Source organism: Coffea arabica, chromosome 3e (genome assembly GCF_036785885.1).
Source record: "Coffea arabica cultivar ET-39 chromosome 3e, Coffea Arabica ET-39 HiFi, whole genome shotgun sequence".
Classification (NCBI taxonomy): domain Eukaryota; kingdom Viridiplantae; phylum Streptophyta; class Magnoliopsida; order Gentianales; family Rubiaceae; genus Coffea; species Coffea arabica.
This window is the reverse complement of record NC_092315.1, coordinates 34447753-34456767: the sequence shown is the minus strand read 5'-3', so window position 1 is coordinate 34456767 and position 9015 is coordinate 34447753.

The window sequence follows — 9015 nt, the reverse complement described above, 5'->3', positions numbered from 1 at the left end:
ACAGAGATTCAAAACAATGAAGATTTAAAGTCACAAGGAAAACTTGTATCCTCCATGAAATCGAGTTTAAAATGAACCATTAATCTCAAAAGAAAGGGGAAAGTTCATAAAAGTTCGTTTCTTAAGAAATCAGAACATTTCAGCTTTAAGCGACAAAATTTGGAAAATCATATCTTGAGTTTGGTAAGTCTAAAAATTAGAAACTTTACAACGTTAAACTAGATTCATAGTACTAAAACTTTTCAGAAGACACTTTCCCAGATTCTAACTAGAAACCATTCAAATCTCAGCTTGAAGTTGATGTTTCATGAAGACAGGGCAGAACCAGTTCTTGTTTTTTAGCAAAGTTTGAAAATTCAGCAAAATTCATAGTTATTGAATTAACCTCTGAAATTTATCACACAGCAAGAGTTTCAAGTAAAGTTTCAAACACAACAAGTGGAACTAAATTTGTATTTGCAAACAACAAGATACAACAGTTTGAAAATGGCTGCATTTCACTGCCTGTTCAACAATTTTCCAGTTTCCAGCTTTGACACAGTTTTGAAATTAGACCATATCTAACTCTACACAAGTCCAAATTGAAAATGATTTATGGCGTTAGAAACTAGATTCAAAATACTTCAAATCATCAAAAGACATTGTTTTCAAACTCCATTAAAAAGTGAGACAAAAATGAGCCACAAGATAAGTTTCCTAGTTTCTCTCAGATAAACAGGTAAAACAGGTCAGTCAACTTTACTGATTCGCTACGGCTCACTCAAAACAAACTAGTAGGGAAATTTTATACCGTTTGAAAGCTCTTGGTGTCTAGTTTCAAATTCCACCAACGGCACTCGATTTCAACTTTTGTGCAAAGAGTTATGCTCAGACAAAGTACCAGTGGCCGGCTGGTTTGATAGCAAATTTCCAGATTTCATCCCTTTCAAAAACCCTAGTTTCAGGTAACTAATTGAAATGATTTTTGAAAAGAAATTTCCACAGGCATAATACAACATATAACAAGCATTTTAGCAGCTATATAAGCAACAAAAATTTGAAATCCAAGCAAGACCTCAAAACAGAAATTTCGGCCAGCTCTCTCTCAAGAGTTTCATCCACTTCCTCTCCTCTTATCAAGTCAAAATCAAGTCCCTCATCACATAAACAACAACAATCAAGTGAAAGAGCCTCAAGTCAGCTACCTAAAGGGCACCTCAAGACCATTAGCCTAGGATATAAAGCAAGAAATAAAAGTTTCCTCAAGTCCATTAGTCTAGAATCTTGATTAGGGTTTCAAACCCATGTAAACCAACCACCAATCTTTGTAAAAATTGAAAGGTTAAAGAGGGATGAAGGGTTTACCTTTCCAAGCACCTAAACCCTAGTTGTAAGCAAGAGTTTTCACCAAAACTTTACCAAAAACACCACAAGCTTGCACCTTTCTTCTAGCTAGAGTGAAATTCCAAAAGATTTGTGGGTTGGATGAAGATTACCAAGCAAGATTGGAGCAAAAGATGGAATTTTCTCTTCCCCCTTTTCTTCCTTTGTGTTCGGCCGAGAGGATGAGAGAGTGAGGGAGCGTTTGTGTTGTGATTCTTGTGGAGGAAGAATGAAAAAAAAGCTAGCCATAAGTTGTGCAAAAAGTCAACTTTCAATAGTAACGAAATAGTGTCGTGCACTACCACTTTCTCTCTTGTTTGATACACTTAACTACTAATCCTCCAAGGTAGTTCCTCTAGCACTACAATTACTCATACGTATTAGCCTAATATTAAATTCTCAAATCTCCAACTTTCGAGAAACTTTCGACGCGCGCGCAATAAAAGTTTAATTTAAGAAAATTCATGCAAAATAGTAAAATTAAATAACTCTACGGCAATATAATTATAAAATAGACTAAAGTAAGAATAAAAACATGAGTCCTCACATTTGGTAGTTATAGTACTTAGGGCGGTTGTAAATATGAGAAAAGTGATGGGTTGAATAGTGTAAGTGGGAGGAGGTTTCAAGTTTGAGATCTCCCAATTACATTATAAGAAGTTAAAAATGGGAGGTTGTGAGTAATTATATGGGCAAAGTAGATTATTAGGATAAAAATTAATTCTTATACGGGTAATATTAAAAGTTCAAAAGATGACAAAAGTGTTAACACTAATTGCCATTATTTAGATATTATATATTGTATAGATACTAGTGGGAAAAAGACATCAGGTAGGTGTACAAATTAAGAAAAAATTAAGTTGTTTTTATTAAAATCAATAGAAGTTATTCTTTTTGTTAAAAAAAAGTTATGACCTTTTTGACAAACAACTAAAAAACAAATAGAAGTTATTGGGTGTGAGTGAAAGTTATTAGAAGTTACAAAATTAAGTGGTTATACTTAGTAAATCTTTACTTTTTATGGGGGTAAAATTAAAAAATTTAAAAAATGACACAAAATTTTAACACCAAACCCCCTCCTCATGCTTTATATATAGAAAGATATCTTCACAATATGTAAAGATGGAGCCGTGGTGATTGGTATAACTAAATATTTTTTCTCATATTTTAAACTTTTAATTTTACCCTTGGAAAAACTAATTTTTTACCCTAAACATGAGAATGTGTTTGTTTGGACTGAAAACCTTTTCCAGAAAACATTTTCCATATTTTCTTGTATTTGGCTACAATTTATCTGGAGAAACTATTTTTTATGAGAAAATATTTTACTTCAAAAGATGGAAAATAACTAACCTTTCCAACTTACTGGAGTTATTTTCCATAAAAATGAGCAACTCTCCTGCCCATTAAGATGAGTGTGTGCGGAAACAAAGGACCGACTAGATTCTAAGCGACAAAGGGATGGCAACTGAAATCCTATTGCAACTCTGGCAATGAATATCATCTTCCAACTCCTGTGCCATCTCTCAAGTAAGATGAATTTTAGAAAAATCTCCTAGCTAGGGCTTTTCTTGGAGTATCTTTTATGATTTTTTTCTTAAAAGAAACTATGATGAATTTGTTGCTCTAATTTAGCATCCCATTGATTTTCTTTCATGTCTTTTTCTAAAAAAAGAATCTATGATGAATTTGGTGCTCTGGTTTAGCATCCCATAGATTTTTGATAATCATCAAACTAATTTTGCTTGAGTTTTATGGTTTTCCTCAGTATAATGCTTTACTTTTTTTATTTTCCTTTTCCTACGAGTAATGGATGCTCTTAGTTGCCTACATCTCTGACAATTTACGCCCTTTCTTTGGCAGTTATTATAGAGGAATTAGGACTTGCATCCTTAATTATTTGCCTCAATTGATTAAGGTTCAAAGAATTATTAGTAGTTTTTAACGTTTAAAGAATTGTTAGTAGTTTTTATGTGAATTTTCAATCAATTGGTGTTTTAAATTGTTTGGATTTGGTTGTAAGTACATAGGCTATTCTGATTTCCTGTCTAGGGAACTTTATTTGTTGGGTTTCATTTGACTTGTTCTGGGGTCGAGTGAAGCAGAAGTTGAAACATTTGCAAGTTTTTTGGGAATATTGTCTATCAAACTTAAGGATAGATCAAATGTTTTTTTCATTTTCCACATCTTCTGGCATAATCATTTGCATATACAAAGTCATTAGTTCCTTATATGTGATGAATTTATAACCCTCGGCTTTTACCTGAGGAGTTAAGATTAACACTTTTATGTTGAATTGTAAGTTTTTGGGTCTTTAAGTACATTAGGACATTGTTGGCTACTTCACAATTGGAACTAATGAAATCATTTCAATACTACTAGGTTTTCTGCCCTGATGCTATGCGTCAGGTAGCTAGGATTTGTTATTTTACTACATTGGATATGAGTCTGAAAAATTGGAGTGTGGAAAGAGTAGTTCAAATGACAAGAAAAGTTGTCGTAGTCAATAACTGGTTCACGCATATTAAAAGTTATGACGGCCATTGGCGCATATTCTGTGAAGACTCACAAAATTTATCTATTTTAAACTCCTAATTCTAGCTCATTTAATTATTTATTTGGCCAATTGCCCTGAATATTATTTTCTAACCTTTTTAGACCTAATTATATGGATCTATAGCTTAGTTATATTTTTAAAGTGACTTGTTTCAAAATTTAATTTTTGAAAGTTCGTTAAGTGAAAATAGTGAATACGCGATTGGAGTCAATAATCGATTCGAGAATACAATAAGTTTGGAAAATTGGAGACTTGTACATTAGCCTTAAAATAGGTATTTTTATGTTTAAGTGTTCAAGTATTAGTTAGTTATACTATCGTTATAATAATTTCTTGAAAATTTCACTTTATCGCGCACAAATCGGAAGTACGCATTTTCACGAGCGCGATTAATTGAGGGACTTAAGACCATTATTTTTAGACCATTGAGAGTGAATAATAATAGTATGAGAATAAGTGCATTAGAGGTATAGTGCACAAGTGAAACAAACTCGAGAGGAATCGAACACGAAACGCGCGCGCGCAAGTGAAACAAACTCGAGAGGAATCGAACACGAAACGCGCGCGCGCGCGCGGAGAGAGGGTTGGCTTTTGAACGAATCGTAGCAACACATTAAAGCTTCTCTTGGAAGCTTCATTTCAGACCAAAACCTCTCTCTCTCTTGCTCTCTTCTGGCCGGCCACCCTCAAGAAGAAAACAACCAAGTTCTTCAACTTTTCCTTCATCAAATCTTCACCATTTCATCTCAAATTTCACCTACACTTAACTAACCACTTGGAGACCATCTCAAGCTAGGAAGAGAGCTTGCTTTCCACGGTTTTGTTGAGCTTCAAGAGGCCGAAAATTTCTGCTTTGTTCATCAAGAGAGGTAAACCACGATCAACTACAAGAATTTTAGTTTATGAAGACTATCTTGCACTTATAAGCTTATATAATCATGTGGGTAGCTTTATTTATGTTGGAAAGTTGGTGTGTGGGTTCTATGAACTCCCACTATAGCTTGATGGACTGATTTGTTGTGTTTTGATGTTATTAATGTTGGAGTAGTGTTTAATCTAGTGGAAATAGGTTGTATTGTTGAAGGAAAACTCAAAGGAAGTGATGAGGGAATTTTTTCATTTCTGCCCCTGTACATGCCGTGGCCCTTAGAGCAAATTTTTGTGGTTCTAATGACTTGTTTATGATATATACATGTTGTGTGGGTTGTGTAGAAAGTTTCATCCAAAAATTTCAGGATTTGGATGGGTAGATGTTGAGTTTTTGAAAGTCTAGTAAAACTGGAATTTTCCCGAAACTGCTCTGGCAGTGTTTTTCAAACGGCTATAACTTTTTGTTTCGATGTCGAAATCGAGTGCTGTTTACGGAAGTGGAAATTAGACATTCCCAGATTTCCAACGGTATAAAATGCATGTTCTTATTCCACCTGAGTAGTCTATACCAATAGTTTGAACATGACTATCCTGTTTCGCGTCTACACTGGGAGTTCTGTTTTGAGCAGCGAATTGATGCTCAAATATGAGTTAGCTTTGGATAGATTTTGAAAATGATTTCTTCTAAGAAATTGTAACTTTATGAATCTAGTTTTCAACACCACTGACCATACTCGATTCCAAGTTGAATTGAGTGAGTTGTGGCCGAAATCCAAAACTGACTCAATGATTTGAAACCCTCTTTTGGCTAGTAAATATCTAAATCTTGATTGGGACTTGTTGTTTCGAAATTCTTGGTATTAATCACCTACCAAATATATCTTGGATATTTCGTAGACATTACTTATACCGAGGGACCGTGTTTGAGACATTTTTTGTTGGCCAAATGTTTTGAAAACGGAAAACTCATGTACATGGCAGATTTGCCTCGGAAATTTGAAAACTTTGGTGATCTGGTTAACCAACTTTTCGTGTGTATTTTTCCATGAAAATTTATAGAGAAATAGCTCTCATATGGTAGTATAATACTGCCAAATTTGGTGTCATTCTGAGTTCATTTCGATGCTCAAACAAAGTCCCAAAGTTTGTAAATTGAACCTGGAAATTTGCCTAACCGTCTCAATTTTTTAGCAACTTTGAGCCACTATATCTTGGTGTTCAAAACTCCAATTCTTGTTTCTCTTGTTTTGTTTTAAACTTTGATTGCAACTCTAATTGATTTTCAAATCTGAGAGGCTAGTTCAAATCCTGTGAATTTTGCCGAATTTTCAAAGTTGGCGAAAAACCAACATCAAAACTGTCTCGCAAGCCTAAAACAGTAATTTTGAGCCAATTTTTGAATTCCTTCCGTTGGGAATTATGGGAAAGTGTATTCTAGGAACTTTTAGTACTTTGGAAGAAGTTTCCAACGGTAACAAGTTTTCTAATTTTGGAGTTGTAATGAGTGAGATACGATTTTTCAAAGATCTCATATCAAAGCTGAAATTTTCGAAACTTAAGAAAATGGAGTTTTTCGAATTCTCCTTTTCCCCTCGATATCACTTGCATGTTTTACACTTGATTTCAAAAATGAAAACTCGATTTCTCTTGTGCTTTAAAAACCCCACTTTTGAACCTTGATTCGCGAGTAATTTAGGCTCGCTTTCGTGAAATTTTCTTAGATTGTACAAGTGTACAATCATTCGTGATAATTGGGGTTTATACATAATAGTTCACTATTAATTGCTCAGACTCGCACGAGAACCTTCAAGAGGATCCCACGGTGAACGCCTGAATTTCAAGTGACATTTCTTCCTTGTTTACTTGGTGAGTGTCAAGTGCATGATTACTTGAACTCCTGTGAACTTAATACATGCTTACCTGTTACCAATGACTTGAGATTTTGAAAAAATGGAGGCGAGGGTGTACTTTATCGCACTCGTTCTCATTTGAAATAAATGATTCATACTTGACCTGACTTGACTTGCCTTGACTTCCTTGACCTGACAAGTTTTGACTTGAAAAATATGCTATGGCTGCATATGTCGCTGGAGTGAATCTCCTCGGCTCATACATGTTACATGGGGGACGCCCAAACTCATAGGCCAACCTTGGGACTCGAGCAGGCATGGGGTTGGTCGAGAACCTCGATGAGTCATGAGAATCACATGATAAGTCTGATCTATTTGGAGAGATCTCGCTTGGTATACTCGTGGGGTATCGCCTTATAAATGTCATGCGGGCCTGGTGTGGTATGTACGGTGGAAGGACATGAGAAGTAAGTGGAGATTTACGGATTGGAAATACCGACCCGATTGACGGAGAGTCATCGCGGGAAGGTATACGAATGACCCTGGCAAAGCAAGTGTAATTTAACTCCTGAGAGCTACCATATCCTTGAATTGTTTCTGTTTACATTTCATTAAAATTGTTAATTACTCGCACTTATCAATTGACCTGTTAATTGGGCTTGTTACTTGGATTATGTGCTTGTATGTGTGTTCTTGGCCTCACGAGCGTTTTACTCACCCTGTAGTTTTGTTTTCCTTAACAGGAAAGGATCGGAAGTAAATCTCGGAGAAACCCCTTTTGAATGTACTTTTGTATTAGAGTTTTCAATGTACTTGGCTAGACTCTGGATTATTTCATATTTTGAGAATTTGATGTAACTTTTGGAATTCCGATGTAAGGATTGGATAATTGTTATATATAGTTACGTTTGAAAGTTTTCCGCACTTTCTTACTCATATCATCGTGATGGCGGGTATTTCATTAAACTTGAACGAGATTTGTCTTGAGTCCTGACGAGAGTTGGGCAGGCGTCCCCCAGACACCCTTTGGTTCGCCTTAGGGAGAAGTGGGGGCGTCACATATTCTTTCTCCGATGCTGAGCAGCAGCATGCTGTTCACGTAGCCTCTAATTTTTTTCAGCTTAAACCTCTTCTAAACTTTTGTATACTCTATTCCAACCCATTCTCAAATCATTAATCTACACCATAGAGAAAGGAAACGAAAAGCATAACCAACCATTTAACTGAATAATAACTATTACGGTTATATTGATGCAGTCCATTTAACAAGAAAAAGAGTAACTCTTGCTCAATACCAAGCAGCAGCTTTAATTTGTTGCTTAATTTAAGCTATACAAACCAATAAAACAGAGCATAACTCACATTAAACATCTGCAAAACACCTAAGCACCGATGCACAATTCACCTGCTCCTTCCCAACTGCAATCACACTAAACATTTGCAAAACACCTAAGCACTGATGCGCAATTCACCTGTTCCTTCCTCGATGCAATTATTTACAATCTAATAGACAACTCAATAGGAAAACGAGGAAAGAAAGAAACACTGGATAGAGAAGGATAAGAACAAAGCAGAAACAAACATAGGAGAACAAGGAAGCGAAAAAACACCAGGTAAAAAAAGGCTAAGAAAAGAACAAGAGAAGGTAATGGAGAGAAGGCTGAGAAAAGAATAAGAAAAGGCGATGGAGATTGCAAAACTTTGCAGCAGTGCTTGTTGCATCCAGCCTCTAATCACCACTAAACTTGTTGCCATTCGAGAACAACACATGGGGAGTGATGAATTTCCAGCAAAACCACTCCCATCCAACGCCAAAAGACCACAACACCCCTAAGGCTCAAGAAAATCATAGCATAACCGGACCATGAGCACTGTTCACAAGCCATTCGCTCTTTATATATGTAAGATGTATCATAAGCTGAACTTCCCTTTTGGATTTGTGAGTGGTCTACTTTTTTTATTGTGATAGTTCTTGCCATAATGAAAAACTAGGTGAATGATGTTTTTTATTGACTGTTGATCACTTAGCTTTGTGAATTTTGATGACATAATATTCATGTTGCTATTTTTCTTTATGTTATGTGTGTAAAATTTAATGTTAAGAAATGAGTAGATGTCCAAGACAAGTTTCAGCTGAGAAAACCCATGTTATCCATAAGGGAACTATCCCAAACTTCTAAATTTTGTTGTCTTAGAAGTGGGAAGCTCTTTGATTGTTCCTCTTGAGTTGATACGTTTGTCTATTGTTAAAACTGAAGTTTCCAATGCTGAAAGAATGCATAGCCTATGTATGTTTCAGTTGCTGGTTCTCGTTCGTGCTTGGAACACGAATTCAAGGATAACTTTTGAGTTGTGGTTGTATTTAAGAATAATAGT